This window comes from Leucoraja erinacea, chromosome 13, assembly GCF_028641065.1.
Source record: "Leucoraja erinacea ecotype New England chromosome 13, Leri_hhj_1, whole genome shotgun sequence".
In the NCBI taxonomy this organism is placed as follows: domain Eukaryota; kingdom Metazoa; phylum Chordata; class Chondrichthyes; order Rajiformes; family Rajidae; genus Leucoraja; species Leucoraja erinaceus.
This window is the reverse complement of record NC_073389.1, coordinates 26,775,967-26,797,670: the sequence shown is the minus strand read 5'-3', so window position 1 is coordinate 26,797,670 and position 21,704 is coordinate 26,775,967.

The following is a 21,704-nucleotide window of genomic DNA, read 5'->3' as shown; positions in this document are numbered from 1 at the left end:
GAGTAGAGAGAGAGGGGTGGTAGAGAGGGAGGGTAGAGAGGGAGAGGGGAACAGGGGGGGGGGGGGGGGGGGGCAGAGAGGGGGGGTGGGCAGAGAGGGAGGGGTGGGCAGAGAGGGAGGGGTGGCAGAGAGGGAGGGGGGGTAGAGAGGGAGGGGGAGGGGGAATAGAGTGGGAGAGGGTAGAGAGGGAAGGGGTAGCGAGAAATGGGGAGGGGGTAGAGAGGGAGGGGTGTAGATAGCGGGGGGTAGAGAGGGAGGGGGAGGACATCTTGTTCTATTTTATCCTATTTGATTGTGCACACCAGGTTGATTGCATGTGTGGAAACACGTGAAGGTTGCAATCTCCCACCCCTGTCCCATAGTGATGTCATATGTAAATGAGATCTATTGTGATTGGACGTCTGTGAGATGGCACTGTGCAATCATCATTGGAAAGTGCTGCAAGAGTCTCCCACTGAAAAGCAGTTAATTTTTTTTAATTTACGATTAAAACTTAAAAAACTTTGGAAATGTTGGAATGCGATGGGAAGATGTTTATCCCGTCGAGGGAAAAAATGTGAGATGACCTTTCCTCACAAAGCCAAATGCGATTTCTCATCATTTACAACTCAAACTGTGTGTATAACAGTTAAATGTAATGGAAAATAGCTTTAGAATTTACTTTACTTTGAATACAGCATGGAAACAGCCCATGCCGAGTCCATGCCAACCAGCAGTCACCCCGTACACTTGCAGTATCCTACACAAAAGGGCCAATTTACAATTTACAGAATCCAATTAAACTATAAACCTGTACGTCTTTGGAGCATGGGAGGAATCCAGAGCACCAAGAGAAAACCCAGATGGTCACGGGGAGAACATACAAAATCCGTACACACAGCACCCATAGTCATAACCTGGGTCTCTTGCTCTGGAAAGCAGCAACTTTACCGCTGTGCCACTGTGCTGGCTCAATTGTTTTCCGCCTCCCAACTTATTTTCTCACATCCCTTCCATCTGTAAGGCTAATGACTTTGTGACATAATTGTGACATCATTTTATCACTTTGTGACATAATTGAATTATTTGATGTTAAATTCCAAGAAACTAATTTTGACCTGACATTCAGTATGTATAATATCACACAATAATACCATATTGTGAATTTCATTCCACTTTATATAAAACAAGTCCTATTACATAAAAATGTGAAATTAAGGGTCTCAAATAAGATATCTTATACATTAAGATATTGTCAATGTGTGAACTAGACACTGATACGGAGGTACATTCTGTATGTAAAACTATGTAGAATAATGATAGTTGAATTGTAACTGCAAAACAGATCAATAATGTCCCCGACGTAAAACAATATTGTGGCTATAGCTCACCATACAAGGTACCAGGAAAAAAAACAGAACTGCATTGAGATTATTCCTTCTGTGCCACAATTATTAAGTACGATGCAAAGGAATAAAATATTTACCAATATGTACCCAAACATTTAAGATCTTTTTAATCTCTGAAATGTAGTTCATTTTTTTGTATTACAGCACAAAATCTCGGTCTCCCATCACATGCCTTGGATCGGGCCTTCTCTCAGTTTACAGTAATTACTCACCTGCATCAGGAGTCAGAGTATTGCGTACCTGTGAGCTGGCGATTAATCAAATCACCCAGCAAGGAACCTCTCACAGAAATAATCACTTTAGCAGAAGCTGCTATTTTATTTACACAAAACAAAGCCTGTCTATGCAGGGCGAGGTCAAGCAGAATCTTGAGGATACAACAAGAGCATTTTCCAACTGCCAGCTGCCAGTCTCACAGCTGAAACACAGGTGTTGAAAAGCAGAATGAAACTTATGGATGCCCTTTGGAAATCCAGCACGTGTCTGGAGCCTTTTTTATGGCAGCCCTCTCAGTAGTCATTCTGCAGAATGCCCATCTGCTTTGTGGAACAGTGCTTACAGAATGAAATTGGGATCCTGTTGGATTCTAATTACAATTGTAAAATACAAAAGTTTGCAGTACAAGTGCATCCCTTTGGTTCTTCATCCCCTCTCCCTCAGACTTACCATCTTCTGTGAAATCTTGGTCAAGCTTTCAATCACATGGGATTTAATTATTGTTTGATCTAACTCCTGTGAGATGTCCTATTCATTGTCCCTAAAGATAAATAAAAATGCAAATTATTGTAAATCATCACACATCAGAGATCAAGGTTGCGAACATCTTGGTCTTTATGCATGAATAGCAAACTGCATTGTGCTTTGAATCAAGACCAAAAGCAATGGACCATTAATGATATAAACAATTAGATAATGCTAATGAAATAAGACACAAAATGCTGGAGTAACTCAGCGGGTGAGGCAGCATCTCTGGAGAGAAGGAATGTGCGACGTGTTGGGTCAAGACCCTTCTGCAGACTGATGTCAGGGGAGGGGGCGGGACAAAGATAGAATGTAGGCAGAGACAGAAAGACGTGGGAGAACTGGGAAGGGGAACAGGATGGACAGAGAAAGCAAGAGCTATCTGAAGTTAGAGAAGTCAATGTTCATACCGTTGGGATGTAAACTACCCAAGCGAAATATGAGGTGCTGTTCCTCCAATTTACCTCACACTGACAATGGAGGAAGCATAGGACAGAAAGGTCAGATTGGGAATGGGAGAGGGAGTTGAAGTGCTGAGCAACCGGGAGATCAGGTAGGTTAAGACGGACTGAGCGGAGGTGTTCACCGAGCCTGAATTTGGTCTCGCCGATGTAAAGTTGACATTTGGAACAGCGGATACAATAGATGAGGTTGGAGGAGGTGCAAGTGAACCTCTGCCTCACCTGGAAAGACTGTTTGGGTCCTTGGATGGACTCGAGGGGGGAGGTAAAGGGACAGGTGCTGCATCTCCTGTGATTTCAGGGGAAAGTACCCGGGGAGGGGGTGGTTTGGGTGGGGATGGACGAGTTGACCAGGGAGTTTGGGATGGAATGGTCTCTGCGAAAAGCAGAAAGGGGTGAGGTCTCGCATTAGTGGTGCACTCAAATTACCACTAATTTCCATCCTGCACTCAAATTCACTCTATCCCCTGCTCCCAATTCCTCAGTCTACGCCCTATCACCGGGCCAGGCAGTATTTCTCGAGAGAAAGAATGGGTGACGTTTCGGGTCGAGACCCTTCTTCAGAATATAGTTGCTCCAGTGCCATCCTGTGACCATCTTCGTGCAAAGATACATTGATACAAAAAAAATAGTGGGAGTAACAATAACTTCTCAGATTGGTGGCATCTAGATAATTGTGTTCCACAGGACTTATTGCTGACAACACTGTTGTTCACATTCGACACAGACATAGTGGGCTGAAGGGCCTGTTCCTGTGCTGTACTGTTTTATATTTTATGATTAAATTGAACTTCTTAAACAAGGAAAACAATTTTTATTTACATCATTTTGTGCGCGACGTATACAGGGTTGCAGTGTTTAGCATATCAGCTAATCAATAAAAGTGATGTCAAATTCAACACATTTCAAACAAAGGACAACATTTCCAACTTATACACAATCACTAGACTAAGTGGGACCCGTTGGGTCCCAGCCTCACACAGGAGGGCTGGTCACCCAATGCAATATTCCACCTCTCCAACAATTCCTATATTGCTGGCCAGTTGGGGGGAGGGGCTTTCTGTTGCTGTTCTGTTGGGTGTTGTGGGCCGAAGGGACTGGTTTCCAGAGGGCTAGTATGGACATTGTGGGCCGAATGGATTCTTGGGCGGGCAGCTCAATCACTAAGTCCAGGCAACTCAGTCACTGAAGCCTGGCAGTACAGTCACTCAGACCTGGCAGGCTGGAAGCTGAGAAACTGCCAGAAATTCTGCCCAAAACAGGTGACAGACTGTGATGGAGAAGGTTGAGAGGGTGGACTGAATGGATTATTGGGCTGGCAGTTCAGTCACTTACGGCTGGTGGGCTGGCAGTTCACTTACTCACGGCTCGTGGGTTGGCAGTTCAGTCACTGACAGCTGGAGGGCTGGCAGTGCAGTCACTGACGGCTGGAACCGATATTGCGCCAACACACTCAATTTTAAATATTTCATAATAGAGATCCATTAACATGGTTAACATTTTATTTCCGACATGCATGATAAGATTTACACAATTCACTTTATTCTGTGTGCGAGTTATACAAGATTGCAGTGTTCAGCATATCAGCTAACCAGTGAAAGTGATGTACAATTTAACGTATGTAACACAATGATAGCCCCACCCTGCTTCACCAAAGAGCAAAATGTCCAACGTAGATACAATAATAAATATATCGCCATTCGCATTAGTTTTGTGCAGTTAACAAATCACAATTTCACACAATGTACATAAGACGGCAGTTATTTGACAAATACTCTGCAGTTCGGTGCAGGAGATCTTGTCGACGAGTTTTCTGGACCCACTGTTGACATCTGAAATTACAGGAAATATCATTTAAGATTAACTAATAAGAAAAAAAATGATCATAACTACATGCCTGAACAATGGATGATATATCCCGGTAGGCGGCGCGACTCTGGTCAGCAGCGGCCTCTGCAGCCTGTCCGCGTTTTTATTATTTTTTGTCTATGTTTATATGTAGTTTTTGTTATTTTATGTTGGGGTGTGTGTGTGGGGGGGTGGGGGTGGGGTGGGAGGGGGGGGGGAAACTTTTTGAATCTCTCCCTGCACTGGAGACCCGACCTTTTCTCGTCGGGTCTCAGCTGTCGTTGGGGCCGCAACGAGGAGCGGCCTCCAACAGGAAGAAGCCGGGGACTCAGGTGCCGACTCACCTCACCGTCGCGGAGCTGGCCGAGACCGGAGCGGGTGGAGCGGTGGAGGAGCGCTGCCGCTGCTGCTGTTGCTGCTGCTGCTGCTGCTGCTGCCGCCGCTGCTGCTGCTGAGTCGGAGGCTGCTGCTGCGGGTCTGCGGACGCCGGCACCGGGAGCCCGCGGCTCCCTGGAGGGAGACCGCTTTTCGGGGCTCCTGCAACGGCGACTTCTCCCGCCCGAGTTGCGGGGTTGAAGAGCTCCTGGAGCGGGGCTTAGCACCACTGCCCCGCGCGGCTGGAACGGCCGCGGGACTTTGCGAGCGCACACCGGGGGCTCCAACATCAAGACCCGGTGTGCGACCTCGCACCACCCGGCGTGGCTTTAATGGCCGCGGGACAATCGCCATCGCCAGCCGGGGGCTTTGACTTTGACTCTGACATCGGGGGGGAGAGAGTGCAGTGGAGAGATAAGTTTATTTGGCCTTCCATCACAGCTATGTGATGGATGTTTATGTAAAATGTAATTATGTTGTGTCTGGGGTCTATTTGTGTGTAATGTATGGCTGCAGAAACGGCATTTCATTTGGACCTCCAGGTGTCCAAATGACAATTAAATATACTCTTGATACTCTCTTGATACTCTTGATATATCACATAAATGCAATTAACCATATAATAACCATATAACAATTACAGCACGGAAACAGGCCATCTCGACCCTTCTAGTTCGTGCCAAGCACGTATTCTCCCCTAGTCCCATATACCTGCGCTCAGACCATAACCCTCCATTCCTTTCCCGTCCATATAACTATCCAATTTATTTTTAAATGATAAAAACGAACCTGCCTCCACCATCTTCACTGGAAGCTCATTCCGCACAGCCACCACTCCTGAGTAAAGAAGTTCCCCCTCATGTTACCCCTAAACTTCTGTCCCTTAATTCTCGTCCCCTTGTTTGAATCTTCCCTACTCTCAGTGGGAAAAGCTTATCCACGTCATCTCTGTCTATCCCTCTCATCATTTTAAAGACCTCTATCAAGTCCCCCCTTAACCTTCTGCGCTCCAAAGAATAAAGCTCTAACTTGTTCAACCTTTCTCTGTAACTTAGTTGCTGAAACCCAGGCAACATTCTAGTAAATCTCCTCTGTACTCTCTCTATTTTGTTGACATACTTCCTATAATTAGGCGACCAAAATTGTACACCATACTCCAGAATTGGTCTCACCAATGCCTTGTACAATTTTAACATTACATCCCAACTTCTATACTCAATGCTCTGATTTATAAAGGCCAGCACACCAAAAGCTTTCTTTACCACCTTATCTACATGAGATTCCACTTTCAGGGAACTGTGCACAGTTATTCCCAGATCCCTCTGTTCACCTGCATTCTTTAATTCCCTACCATTTACCATGTACGTCCTATTTTGATTTGTCCTGCCAAGATGTAGCACCTCACACTTATCAGCATTAAACTCCATCTGCCATCTTTCAGCCCACTCTTCCAACTGGCATTAATCTCTCTGTAGACTTTGAAAATCTACTTCATTATCCACAACCCCACCTATCTTAGTATCATCTGCATACTTACTAATCCAATTTACCACACCATCATCCAGATCATTGATGTACATGACAAACAACAGTGGACCCAACACAGATCCCTGTGGCACCCCACTAGTCACTGGCCTCCAACCTGACAAACAACCATCCACCATTACTCTCTGGCATCTCCCATTCAGCCACTGTTGAATCCATCTTGCTACTCCACCATTAATACTCAACCATTGAACCTTCTTAACCAACCTTCCGTGAGGAACCTTGTCAAAGGCCTTACTGAAGTTCATATATACAACATCCACTGCTTTACCCTCATCAATTTCCCGAGTAACCTCTTCAAAACATTCAAGATGATTAGTCAAACATGACCTTCCAGGCACAAATCCATGTTGGCTGTTCCTAATCAGACCCTGTTTATCCAGATGCTTATATATATTATCTCTAAGTATTCTTTCCATTAATTTGTCCACCACTGACGTCAAACTAACAGGTCTATAATTGCTAGGTTTACTCTTAGACCCCTTTTTAAACAATGGAACAACATGCGCAGTACGCCAATCCTCCGGTACTATTCCCGTTTCTAATGGCATTTGAAATATTTCTGTCATAGCCCCTGCTATTTCTACACTAACTTCCCTCAATGTCCTAGGGAATATCCTGTCCGGACCTGGAGACTTATCCACTTTTATATTTCTCAAAAGTGTCAGTACTTCCTCTTCTTTGAATCTCATAGTTTCCATAGCTACTCTACTTGTTTCCCTTACCTCACATAATTCAATATCCTTCTCCTTGGTGAATACCGAAGAAAAGAACTTGTTCAATATCTCCCCATCTCTTTTGGCTCTGCAGATAGCTGTCCACTCTGACTCTCTAATGGACCAATTTTATCCCTCGTTATCCTTTTGATATTAATATAGCTGTAGAAACCCTTTGGATTTACTTTCACCTTGCCTGCCAAAGCAACCTCATATCTTCTTTTAGCTTTTCTAATTTCTTTCTTAAGATTCTTTTTACATTCTTTATACTCCTCAAGCACCTAATTTACTCCATGCTGCCTATAATTATTGTAGATCTCTCTCTTTTTCCGAACCAAGTGTCCAATTTCCCTTGACAACCATGGCTCTTTCCAATTTTTACTATTTCCTTTCAACCGAACAGGGACATAAAGATTCTGTACTCTTAAAATTTCACCTTTAAATGCCCTCCATTTCTCTTCCACATCTTTCCCATAAAACAAACTGTCCCAATGTACTCCTTTTAAATCCTTTCGCATCTCCTCAAAGTTAGCCTTTCTCCAATCAAAAATCTCAACCCTAGGTCCAGTTCTGACCCTCTCCACAATTATATTGAAACTAATGGTATTGTGATCACTGGTCCCGAACTGTTCCCCAATGCATACCTCTGGCACCTGACCCGTCTCATTTCCTAACAGGAGGTTAGGAGTTTGTTTTCAGTTGTGTGGAGAGACCTGTATATTGAAGATGCTTTTTGCCTCTAAAATGTCAATTTACCTTAAATATAGAAGAGCTTATTAAAATCTTCTTACAAAGACCATTAAGTATTTTTTTTTCTATCCTCTTTTGGACCCAAGGCATAGCAGAGCTGCCAACTCTCACGAAGAGGTAAGGGAGAGAGAGAGAGGGAAGGGAGGGAGAGAGGGAAGGGAGGAAGATCGAGAGAAGAGAGGGAGAGAGAGAGAGATCGAGAGAAGAGAGGGAGAGAGAGATCGAGAGATGAGAGGGGAGAGAGAGATCGAGAGAAGAGAGGGGAGCAAGAGAGAAGAGAGGGGAGAGAGAGATCGAGAGAAGAGAGAGAGGGAGAGAGAGAGAGAGAGAGAGAGAGACCGAGAGAGAGAGAGGGGAGAGAGAGAGAGAGGGAGAGAGAGGGAGGGAGGGAGAGAGGGAAGAGAGGAGATCGAGAGAAGAGAGGGAGAGAGAGAGAGATCGAGAGAAGAGAGGGAGAGAGAGATCGAGAGAAGAGAGGGGAGAGAGAGATCGAGAGAAGAGAGGGGAGCGAGAGATCGAGAGGAGGGGAGAGAGAGATCGAGAGAAGAGAGGGAGAAGGGGGGAGAGGGAGAAGGGGGGGATGGAGATGGGGAGAGGGAGAAGGGGGACAGGGAGAAGGGGGAGAGGGAGAGTGGAACAATAGCACATTTAAACGCGCAGCCGTCCCATTCCGACCAAAGATTATAGAGCAGAGTTCCTCTCGTATCTTTGATTGCGGCCGCCGCCGAACCCCCCCGGCCCACCATTGCACCCAAAGATGATAGAGCAGAGTTGTATAAGATTTGATTGCACCCTTCTTCACGGTGGGCTTTGTGATCTTTGCTTGTGATGTCTCGACAATTCGAGGGACATTGATAACGGGTAACAGCCGTCGCCTTCTCGGACTTGAATCTGAGCTCGAAAAATCTCGTGGTGGGCCTAATGCGTCCCGCGGGCCATATTTTGGAGACCAATTCCTTACAAGAACAAAACCAAAAACGTACAGAAGTGATAAAATTGTCTTTATTATTATGATAAGTAAAGATCTATTAAAAATAAGTCTAATAACTTTCTAATGTACCGACAAACCTAGTTTCCCAATGGCCGTTGATGGGAGAACAGAAAATAAAATTTTCACGACAGAATATCGACTGAAAATAATAATAATATTTTCTCACCTTTCTTTTTTATTGGGGAACCTAAAGAATGACAGGTCGGGTCATTTAGATTTACGATTAGAACAATTGATAGCAGAGCAGTGAGATGAAGATTTAGATAAGGACGCCATGACAGCCCGATGAAATGCCTCAAAAAATGGCCACAATCACACACGTCATACTACGTGTTTTTTGAGGAGTGGTCTATCTTGCTCCGCTATAAGATATTTGCTACACACTAGTGCTGGCACAGTGGTGCAGCGGTAGTGTTGCTGCTTTACAGTGCCAGAGACCGGGTTCAATCCCGATCGCAGATTTTGTCTGTACAGAATTTGTAAGTGCTCCTGTGACCACGTGGGTTTTCTCCAGGTGCTCCTCTTTCCTCCCACAATCCAAATATGTGTAGGTCTGTAGGTTAATTGTTTTCTGTAAATTGTAAATTGTCCGTAGAGTATAGGATAGTGCTAGTGTATGGGGTGATCGCTGGTCGGCACGGACTAGGTGGGTTGAATGGCCTGATTCCATGTTGTATCTTCAAAGCCTAAAGTCTAAAGAATATATATCATCAGCAAAACGATGTCGCTCATTCCTTCATATCCTCTAATTACAACAATTGTTCTCTCAATATCATGATCATCTTGTGTCACATGAGAGCATTCTCTTTTCTTTCACCCTCTTTTTCATGAATAGGGTATATCACTAGCGAGACACAAGAGAGTGTAGATGCTGGAATCTGGAGCAACAATCAACCTACTGGAGGAACACCACAGGATCAAGCAACATCTGGAGAAAAAGGGTAGTTCGATACTTTTGATCAAAACCTTGCATGAAGTCTGAGAGTGGAGAGGAAAGATGGTCAGTTTTTTGCCCATCATCCTTCGGTTCACCATTAACCTCTCGCTTCTATCTCACCCCTTCCCCTATCCTCTTTACTCGAGCTAGACTCCCTCCCCACAGTCCTAATGCACGGCATTGACCTGAAAAGCCAATCACCCCTTTTCATCCGCAGATGCTGCTCGACCCGCTGAGTTCCTCCAGCAGGTTGTTTGTAATATCAGCAGGGATGTGACCTAATCTTCACTGAACAGGTTATTATGGAAACAAGAATAACATGCCAGAAATTAGTGTCAGTGGTTATGAGTAGAAGGCAGGAGAATGGATTGAGAAGGATAGATAGATCAGCCATGATTGAATGGCAGAGTATATTAAATGGCCAAATGGTCTAATTCTGCTCCTTTAACTTATTAACCAATGAAATCTGAAACAAAAACATTAAGTGCTGAAAATATTCAGCAGGTCAGTAAGCGCTAGTGGAGAAACATTTTGGGTCAATCGCCTTTTGCTGGCACTGATGAATTATTGCCATATGAAATAAGAAAGGCGGGAGAGAGAAAACGGGGAATTATAGACCAGTTAGCCTGACATCGGTGGTGGGGAAGATGCTGGAGTCAATAATAAAAGATGAGATAGCCACACTTTCGGATAGCAGTAACAGGATTGGTCCGAGTCGGCATGGATTTACGAAGGGGAAATCATGCTTGACTAATCTTCTGGAATTTTTTGAAGATGTAACTAGGAAAATGGACAAGGGAGAGCCAGTGGATATAGTGTACCTGGACTTTCAGAAAGCATTTGATAAAGTCCCACATAAGAGATTAGTGGGCAAAATTAAGTCACATGGTATTGGGGGTAGAGTGCTGACATGGATAGAGAAGTGGTTGGCAGACAGGAAACAAAGAGTAGGGATTAACATGTCCCTTTCAGAATGGCAGGCAGTGACTAGTGGGGTACCGCAAGGCTCGGTGCTGGGACTGCAGCTGTTTACAATATACATCAATGATTTGGATGAAGGGATTCAAAGTAACATTAGCAAATTTGCAGATGACACAAAGCTGGGTGGCAGTGTGAACTGTGAGGAGGATGCTATGAAAATGCAGGGTGACTTGGACAGGTTGGGGGAGTGGGCAGATGCATGGCAGATGAAGTTTAATGCGGATAAATGTGAGGTTATCCACTTTGGTAGCAAAAACAGGAAGGCAGATTACTATCTAAATGGCGTCAAGTTGGGAAAAGGGGAAGTACAACGGGATCTGGGGGTCCTTGTACATCAGTCTATGAAAGTAAGCATGCAGGTACAGCAGGCAACGAAGAAAGCGAATGGCATGTTGGCCTTTATTACAAGAGGAATCGAATATAGGAGCAAAGAGGTCCTTCTGCAGTTGTACTGAGCCCTAGTGAAACCACACCTGGAGATGTGTGCAGTTTTTGTCCCCTAATTCGAGGAATGACATTCTTGCTATTGAGTGAGTGCAGCGTAGGTTTACAAGGTTAATTCCCGGGATGGCAGGACTGTCATATGCTGAGAGAATGGAACAGCTGGGCTTGTACACTCTGGAGTTTAGAAGGATGAGAGGTGATCTCATTGAAACATATAAGATTGTTAAGAGCTTGGACAAGCTAGAGGCAGGAAACATGTTCCCGATGTTGGGGGTGGCCACAGTTTAAGAATAAGGAGGAAGCCATTTAGAACGGAGACGAGGAAACACTTTTTCTCACAGAGAGTGTTGAGTCTGTGGAATTCTCTGCCTCAGAGGGCGGTGGAGGCAGGTTCTCTGGATGCTTTCAAGAGAGAGCTAGATAGGGCTCTTAAAAATAGGATATGGGGAGAAGGCAGGAACAGGGTACTGATTGGGGATGATCAGCCATGATCACATTGAATGGCGGTGATGACCTACTCCTGCACCTATTGTCTATTGTCTATTGAAAGTAGTGCCCACCCACCAACGAAGATTAACTTAAAAAAAGCCACTCAGGTAACATGTACTCCAAATATTCAGATCTGGATGCTCAGAAGAAACAGCACTAAATCAGGGCTGCAGCATTAATATACACTAACGGTTTAACTGAAGATCTGAAGAAGGGGCCCAGCCCAAAATGTTGCTGCTTTACAGCAGTTGCAATGGCGGAGACCCAGGTTCGATCCCGACTATGGGTGCTGTCTGTACGGAGTTTGTACATTCTCCCCATGACCGCGTGGGTTTTCTCAGAGATCGTTTTCCTCCCACACTCCAAAGACATGCAGGTATGTAGTTTAATTGGCTTGGTGTAAGTGCAAATTGTGGTGATGGTGTTAATGTGCGAGGGATCACTGGTCGGTGCGGACTCGATGGGCTGAAGGGTCCATTTCCATGCTGTATCTCTAAATTAAACTAGACTTAAAAGCACAATTGTAATGCGCACCTTTTTGGCCCAGTGATACATGCAGAAAAATAAAAGGAAATGCACAATAGATGGCACACTACATCACTAAATAAAAGGAAATGCACAATAGATGGCACACTACATCACTTTGTTGGCTGTGGACAAGAGCCTGATACATACATAAATGTCCATTTTACTTGAGTGCTTTTTCATATTGGATAGATGCCTAACAGATAGTTATGTTTGGTTAACATGGCTGAAGATAAAGTTTATTGACCATATGATCAAACATGTCAATAGTACAGTTCCAGATTGCGTTCTTCAGGTCCTCCATGTTTATTGTACACATACACAAATGGAGGCTGCCAGATATGAAGATGTCAGACAGCATTCCATGCACATTCGTCATGACCTGGGAATAAAAATCTTAACTATATTCAAGGCCAGCCCACTGGAGTCATTTAAAGGCGATTCATTTAGAAATCACGTCTGTGCATTTGCTCTTTGTGCCTTGTTGACTATTAGACATTTCTGTGGTCATGGTGTCCTGTATTTATGGACTTACCTCCACAATAGACATAAACTGCATTGGCATAGGCAGCCTGTCCACATGTCCAAGGATTCCATGTAGTTTTCCATTTCATAGTTTTTCATTGTTCTCTCCCATTGCTTTCTCCACCTGACTGACATTATCCTCAATCACACACTGTACCACCTCTCGACATCCCATCAACTGACTGTGGCTTCACTCCATCTATTTGTCTTTCCAACTATGTCCAATCCCACCCAAGTGCTGACCCAATCATATCTTTGACTGACTGAGAGGCACAGACCAACCCCATACTGCCCAATATCCTCTCTGGCCAATTCCCCTTGACCTTAATGCCATCCTTAATAAGATCATAAGACACAGGACCATAATTAAGCCATTTGGCCCATCGAGTTTGCTCTGCCATTCAATCTTGGCTGATCTATTTTCCCTCTCAACTCCATTCTCCTGCTTTCTTGGTTCTTGGTTCTTGTGTCCTCCAAAATATTCCAACTGGAATTTAAACTGGAGGTGGTGAAGGGAGGGATTAAGCCAGAAAGGGTATAAAGAACACACACTATAGAATTTGACATAAAACATCCCCACACAGCAGAATCAAAATTTACCACTGTGTGGGAAGGCACCAAAGTCAGTCTCTTCCTCCACTGTTCCTCATGGTCAGGGCCTCCCCAAGCCCTCCGCAGTTGCAGCTACGGGCGGCCCGATGTCCAGGACCGCTCGCCAGGGTGATACAAGTCCGACGTCGGGGCTGCGGGACATCCTCAGCGGCGTGGACACCAGAGTCGGCCCCCTCCTACTGGAGTCGGCGGCTTCCAAAGTCCTCAGGCCGCGCCGGGTGGAGACTGCTGCTGGAGACCCCCTGCAAGGCGCCCCAGGACTCCACGATGTTGTTCAGCGCCGCCCGCGTTGGAAGCTCTCCGCACCAGAGCTCTACGATGTTGGAGCAGCGACCCAACACTCCGGAGCTCCAAACGGCGACCCAGGTAGGCATCGCCCGCTCCGCGGTGACTCCAGCGCTGCGCCGCCGCTGTAGCAGCCCTGGTCCGGTTCCCGGTCCCCGACAGGAAAGGCCGCTCCGATCCAGCTGGTAGGCCGCGAGGTGGGGGATGAGGACGCGACTCGGAGGAATAGTCGCGTCCCCGCCAGGAAGAGACTGGGAAACGGTTTCCCCCTTACCCTGCCCCCCTCCCCCACATAGAAAAGTTAAAGTTTCCCCCAACACAAAACTTTAGACTAACTAAAAATTTAAAAAAGATTGAAATAACAGACAGGCTGTAGGTAGAGGCTGCTGCAGTGCAGCCACCCCCCCCCTTCTTTCTAACCTTTGCCATCCTTATTAATCAAGAACCTATCAATCACCCCACTAAAAATATCTAATGACAGCCTTCACAGCCATTGTTGGCAATGAGTTCCACAGATTCACCACCCTCTGGCTAAAGAAATTCCTCCTCATTTTTATTCTAAAGGGATGTCCTTTTATTCTGAGGCTGTGCCCTCTGGTCCTGGACTATCCCACCACTGGAAACACCCTGTCCACATCAAACATATCTAGGTCTTTCATTGGATAGATTTCAATGAGTACCCCCTCATCCTTCTAAACTTCAGCGAATACAGGCCCAGACCCCTCAATGCTCTTTCTACGTTAACCCAGTCATCCCCGGGATCATTCTCATAAATCTCCTCTGGATCCTCTTCAATGCCAGCACACCCTTCCTCAGATATGGGCCCAAATTAGCTCACAATGTTCCAGAAGTAGTCTCACCAGTGCCTTATACATTCCCCATCTGCTTTCTACGCTAACCCATGATTCGCTTCTGTACTCTTGCTCTGCGTGCCCTCTTGAGTTCTTTCACGATCTCCCCAATAATGGATGTCGGTAGATTAAAGTCTTGTCGGCTATAAACTATACATGGCCTGTTCCATCATGAATGTCGTGCTGGGTCTTGCTTACTGTAGGGATTTACTGTCAGTCATGACGGGTTGCAAAGCATTCATGCTTTAATATGCCTCTTCAGGCTTTTCACAATTTATGGCCATTCAGTTCTTGCTTTCACATTTCCTTTCAGACCAAAGTAAAACCTGACAGTCTGGAACGCTGACAACTGAGCAACGCTGTGCCTGCCATGAAGTGATTCTTTCTCTTGCCTTACCAATGCAAACTGGGGCTATGAGTCATAGCACAGGCTATGAGTCATAGCACAGGCAGGCTATTCAGCCAACAAGTCCATGCCAACCATCAGCAGCCATTTGCAGGAATCCTACACTGATCCGACACTAATCCCATGTTTACTCCTCCCACAAATTAGTTCAATTTATTGTCACATGTACCTGGATATAGTGAAATTCTTTGTTTTGCATACAATCCAGTAAAATCATATTTTTACATAGGCACAATTATACATGTACAAGAGTTTAGTTTTGTTTATTGTCACATGTACCGAGGTACAGTGAAAAGCCTTTGTTGCGTGTTAACCAGTCAGCAGAAATACAATACATGATTACAATTGAATCATTCACAGTGTACAGATACATGTTAAAGGCAACAACGTGAATAACGCTTAGTGCAAGATAAAGCCAGTAGAGTCGATCAAAGATATTCCGGGGGTCTCCAATGAGGCAGATAGTAGTTTGGGACTGCTCTAGTTGGTAGGATGTTTCAGTTGCCTAATTACTGTCCCTGAATCTGGAGGTGTACTTTTTCAGACTTCTATTCCCTTTACCTGATGGGAGTGGGGAGAAGAGGGAGTGGCCAGGGTGCAACTCGTCCTCGATTATGCTGCTGGCCTTGCCGAGGCAGCGTGAAGTATAAGTGGAGTCAATGGAAGGGAGGTTGGTTTGCGTGATGGTCTGGGCTACGTCCACAATTCTCTGCAATTTCTTGCGGTCCTGGATGGAGCTGTTCCCTATGTGATGCATCCCAATAAAATGCTTTCTACTGCGCACCTGTAGAAGCTGGTGAGAGTTGTTGAGGACATGCCGAACTTCCTAAGCCTTCTAACGAAGTAGAGGCGTTGGTGTGCTTTCTTTGCCATTGCTTCAATATGGGTGCTCGAGGAAAGGTTGGTGGTGATATTTACTTCTAAGAATTTGAAGTTTTCAACCATCTCTACTTCGGCACCATTAATGCAAACTTTGGGACATGTATCGCTGCACTTCCTGAAGTCGATCACTATTTCCTTTGTCTTGCTGATATTGAGAGGAAGGTTGTTGTCTTGACACCGGGACACCAGGAGAGTGCAACATTCGTAGTGTAAAATGCTAGATTTCTTTTGAGCCAGTGCACAAAGAGTCGCCATGTTTCTGGTGCCAACTTGTACCTTGGAAATATCAAGTTCTTAAAAACATTGAGACAGATGCTGCGTGACCCACTGAGTTCCTCCAGCAGTTTGTGTTTTGCTTGTCAGGAATGTCCTTTAGGTTAACGAGGCAATAAATGACAGTCCTGCAGACTATGCCTAATCCCATAAATGAATACAAGTAATTAAAATGGAATGCCAGGAAAGCTGGCATTCCATTTTATGTTGGTCTCTTGTTGGGCTCATGATATCACACCCAACAAGAGACATTGCTTTTATCACCTGACACCAGAATGATTGCCACAAGTTAGTTCAATTCAACCAAATGACAACTGTACACTTGGAACACAGCAGATCAGGAGGTGAACATTCAGCTCAGAATCTACTTTTTCCTTTGGATTAGACCCCCAAGTTAATGAAACATGCATCCTTTACACATTAACACAGAGTACTATAGCATAATGATTGGGGTGGACTAAAGATCCAAAGGCATAAATTCCAATGTAGTTATGGGTGATTTTAATAAATATATTTAAAATTAAAAACCTCCTCTAATGATGACAATGGAACTACCAAAATGTAATAAAAAAATAATTAAGTGCCCATTAGGAAGTGCCCAACATTTGCCACCTGTAATATCTTCACAAATCCATTAAGTCACAATATTCAATGATTCAATTCTACTTTATTGTCACTTGTACCTAGGTACAGTGAAATTATGAGAGGAAGCAGAGATTTACTAGCAAGGTAGAACACTATATACATGTGGAGCCTTTCAAGCTCCTGCTACAGACTGCATGTGTCATTCTGAGAAAGCAAGCACACCATATAGCTCTTCTGTCCAACGGGGTTACAATAGATCTACACTTAGACTATATGTGTGCATAGATTACTCATACTATCTTTACCAGACTGACCTGGAGATTCCTCCAGACCAGTGGCAATGTGGCTGATGTGTAATGGCCTTTCTCAATTCAAGGAGAGTTAGGGATGGGTTTACATGCTCTTCATGCCAGCAATGCCCATATGATTGAACATATAGAGTTACCCAGCATGGAGACAGGCCATCCAACCCTCCACATGCACACTAACTAGTGGGCACCCATCCATATCAGTGCCATCTTCCTGCTCTTGGTCCACAACCTTCTCTGCCAAGGCGATTCACTGCTCATCTGGACACTCTTTAAATGTTGCGCATTCCTCACACTCACCACTGTCTGGGTGAAAAAGGTCCCCCTCCACCCCACCGGATTCCCTCGAAGCATCTAAAGGATTATATTTATAAAGGACGGCACGGTGGCACAGCTGGTACAGCTGCTGCCTCGCAGGGCCAGAGACCTGGGTTCAATCCTGACCTTGGGTGCTGTCTGCGTGGAGTCTGCACGTTCTCCCTGTAATTGCAAAGGTTTCCTCCCACATCTCAAAGATGTGCGGGTTTGTAGGGTTGCGGGTTATCCTCTGTAAGTTGTCCCTGGTATGTAGGGAGTGGATGAGAAAGTGGGATAACATACAGTAGTAGTTGTGTGCTGACACAAAATGCTGGAGCAAATCAGTGGGACAGAAGGAATGGGTGGCGTTTCGGGTCGAGACCCTTCCTCAGACTTGTGTGAACGAGTGATGATGGTCGATATGGACTCAGTGGGCTGAAGGGTCTATTTCCATACTGTATCTCTAAACTAAACTAAAGTAAACTTAACAAAATTAAATCTCTTACCCTTTACCCTAAATCTATGCCCTGGAGTTTTATCTAGCTCTTTCATGTCCTTTGTACTGTAGTTAAACTTTGGACATTAGTGTGGAACAGAGCGTGGAGCATGTTACTTCAATTCAGCAATATGTTGTTCCACCAAGTGAATGTTGTGAAAACTTTTGACCTCTCTCAGGCTGACAGCATTTGACTGCCTACTCTGGACATTTCATCAACGCATTTGCTTTTGCATCAACTAGGCTTTCGGAGTGGCGGCGCGGCTCTGGCTGCAGCGGCTTACCGGCAGTCCCGTTGTTTTGTGTTTTTTATGTTGTTTATTTTGTTTTGGTTAGTCTAGTTTTTTGGTTTTAGTTTGTGTTTTTGGGGGGGGGGGGGTTGAAACGGGGTTTGCAGTCTCTCCCTGCGGGGGAATACGACCTTTTTGTCGTATTCCCCTTCTCTGCCTCCGTCTGCGATGAGGCCTAATGGAGCTGACGACCTCGAGGCTCCGGAGGCAGAGCCCGCCAGGACTCGCTCTGAGCTCGCTCCCGTGAGGGTGGTCCGGCTCAGGGCTGGAAGAGGTTGGGACGCTCCCGTGAGGGCGGCCAGCCCGAGGGTGGAACGAGGCTCCCGTCGGAGCGGCCGAGCTCGGGGAGGTGCGGCGCTGGCAGCCCGAGGGAGGTTCGGCGCCCAAGTCGGGGCAGCCCAGCCCGGGGAAGAAGCGACGCCCAAGTCGGGGCGGCCCGGTCCAGGGGAGAAGCGACGCCCATGTCGGGGCGGCCCGGTCCGGGGGAGGTTCGGCACCCATGTCGGGGCGGCCCAGCCCGAGGCTGAAGACGGCGCAGTACTCACGTGAGGGTGGCTGGGACGGTGTTCTGGCGGTGGTGGCCTGAGTCCGAGTTTCGGCCGCGGGCCAGCGGCTGCGTCTGCAGAACTGGTGGGCGGCAGCTTCAACCACCCCGGGCCGCGGTGTTTGAGCCGCGGGACTGTTTTTAACATCGCCCGGGGGGGGCATCGCCCCAGCGCAGAGGGAGAAGAGGAGGGAAGAGACTGCAGACCTAAGACTTTTGCCTCCATCACAGTGAGGAGATGCTGGGTGGACTCACTGTGGTGGATGTTAATATGTGTTTATTGTTGTTTTATTTATTGTATTGTATTATATGTATGACTGCTGCAATTTCGTTCAGACTTCGGTCTGAATGACAATAAAAGGCTATCCGTCTGTCTGTCTATCTGTCTATCTATCTATCTATCTATCTATCTATCTATCTATCTATCTATCTATCTATCTATCTATGACTATCTTCAATCGGACTACTGGATTTTATCTTGCATTAAATGTTATTCCCTTTATCCTGTGTCTGTACACTGTGGATGGCTTGATTTTAATCATGTATAGCTTTCCCACTGACTGGATAGTACACCACACTTTTTACTGTACCTCAGTATGTGACAATAAACTAAATTAAACTAAATTTATTGTGCTGAGTCCTCTCATGTACTACCTGAAAATGTGTTCACTAATCCACTAGTTGAGCGACAGTGGCTACATTCTCAGACATAAGATCATCTTCTGAACCAACTTCAAACAGCCACAATGCACCTCCCTTCATCTCCAACCCCGCCCCCATGCCCCCTCCTCATTGTCCCCTTCCACCTTATCCCTCTCTCTGGCTTTACATTTCATTACTCTTCACTCCATATCTGACATCCTTTTGTTTCCCTTTTATCACCTTTTCATCTCTCGTCTTTGTCCATCCATCTGCCAATCAAAATAGAAAGATTAAACGAAAACTTACCGTTTGAAGTTTGATCTTTATTTTAGGAGAAGTTGAAGTGAGGGACAACGTGAAGAACCCGCCAGCCCGCATGCGCGTCAATCTTCAGAGCAACTGTATGAAACCTCTGACCACTTGCACGAACTTAAACTATAGAAAGATTAATAACGCTTGACCAACCGAATGATCTTTATGAGGTTCAGGGTTGGGAGTGGAGGGCACGTAGTCCTTTCACTTCAACTTCTCATAAAATAAAGATCAAACTTTATATTATTTTTATCAAAATCTTTCTATTTTATTTCGAAGTCTCGTGATGAGACTCCATGAAGCCTTCGAAGCTCTGTGTTTTCATGCAGTAAACCAATCTGTGTGTGAAACACTTAAACAGATAAAACCATAAATGGGAGAAAAGGCAAGGGCTATTAACAGCATGATGCTAACTTACATACATTATTGGACATACCTTTATTGGACCTTACATACCTTTATTGGACCACATCCAACCATCCAAACATGTTCAACAAAATTTTATAACTTCTGAATGTGTGCTTATCTGAGCCTCCTGCTGTTGCAAGAAGATGATCAAAGGGGAAATTCCATTCTATTGGCTGCCAACGAGCCAGCCCCCCTGGTAGAGTGAGACTTGAAATTATTTGAATTCACTCCCACTTTTAACTGCTTACACTATCTATCTTGAAATAGTCTGCACCAACAAACTCTTGTGAAATTATTGAATAACTATGAAGAAACTATCCTTCATTTCATAGGTATTAGTAAGCTCAGTGTATCTTTTTACATAATCAACACCCCCAATCTCCGATCTGGTGGGTATGCTGTCAACTCCAACTTACCCAACTGTGTCCGTTTGTTTTATGAGTTCATTCATGAAAGCTATCCTTATGTCAGATATGACCCAGAGATCCAGACGGAGATTGGGTAAAGACTGCTCTTTGTGCTGAAATCAGTTGTCATAAGTATAATTAACTTAAAAGATATCAGAGATGATATGTATGCATGTAAACAGGAGTCTTACAATCCAAGGATGTATTTACCACACCCACCACAGCCATGAAACTCTTTTGCACTAAATTAACATAAATTGGATAGACCTCAGGCCTATACCATCCTAATATAATTGAGTTTAGACTGCAAAAACAAAAAAATGCTGAAGTGTCTACTGAAAATCAGACAGCAGAATTTCCTCTACTGACCTTGCAAAGGCCGAATCCTTCCCTGAGAAAAGTCACAACTTCTTGGGGTATAAGGCCTTTTGACTTGTTTTGCTTCCACTGATGATATAAACCTACCAAGCTCCAGTGTCTGGCAGAATCATAACATATATCAGATCCTCATGACTAGAGTTGAGGCGTAACGTCCACTTGATGCGGGAATACGAGTTCCCTGTCACCTCCTCACCGTCAGAGTCAGCATGAATCCTCAACAGCCCTCCTCAGAGTGGAAAATATCATAATGCAACCCTGAACCAGGAATTGCTCCGCAGTCCTCTGACTGGAACCACCTGTCTCAGTCACCAGTGTGCGCAACAGATTCTCTTCGACCAGTCTCTCAATCAGGAATTCTGGTATTGAGAACCTACAGATTAATATTATATATATTTTTACTATTTACAACATGAACCTGCAAGTCAGATAAAAATGCTACATGCTGGGTTGGCCTTCTGCTGGTAGCTACCTATCCCCGAGAGGATGGCAAATGATGTTCCAGCGAGCTGGCAACTCTACCAGCCGAGCTGAAAGAATTAAGCATGTGTTGAGGGAAACCTCAAAACTACCTCACTCTACTGAGCAGTCTGATAAGCTCGATCACAGATGTTGAGGCAGTGCTTCTCTGGCCAATATGCTCCATATGGGCAACCCGTTTCAAGTTGGTCTACCCTGAACCAGGGTAGCCAAACTGTTCCTACTTGGAACTTACAGAGGTTGCTATGCACGGCACCCTGCCAATGTCTCTGCATCAACCTGCTCTTCTCTAGAGACAGTGAAAGGTACTAGACAGATTATGCTGCCAGTAAATCCAAACCCGGGTCGACAGACTGCTCCATTTCGGAATTTTTATGGAGGTTAGTAAAGAGACCTTACTGGGCCCAGGTCGACCTCCTTGTTGGAGCTTCAGTGAAGTTTCATTGCAGACCATGTCTGACCACATCTTCAGCCCCACGCTTGCCAAACAGCTCCCTTCCGGAGCTCAAAAGCGACATTGCTGTGCAAGACA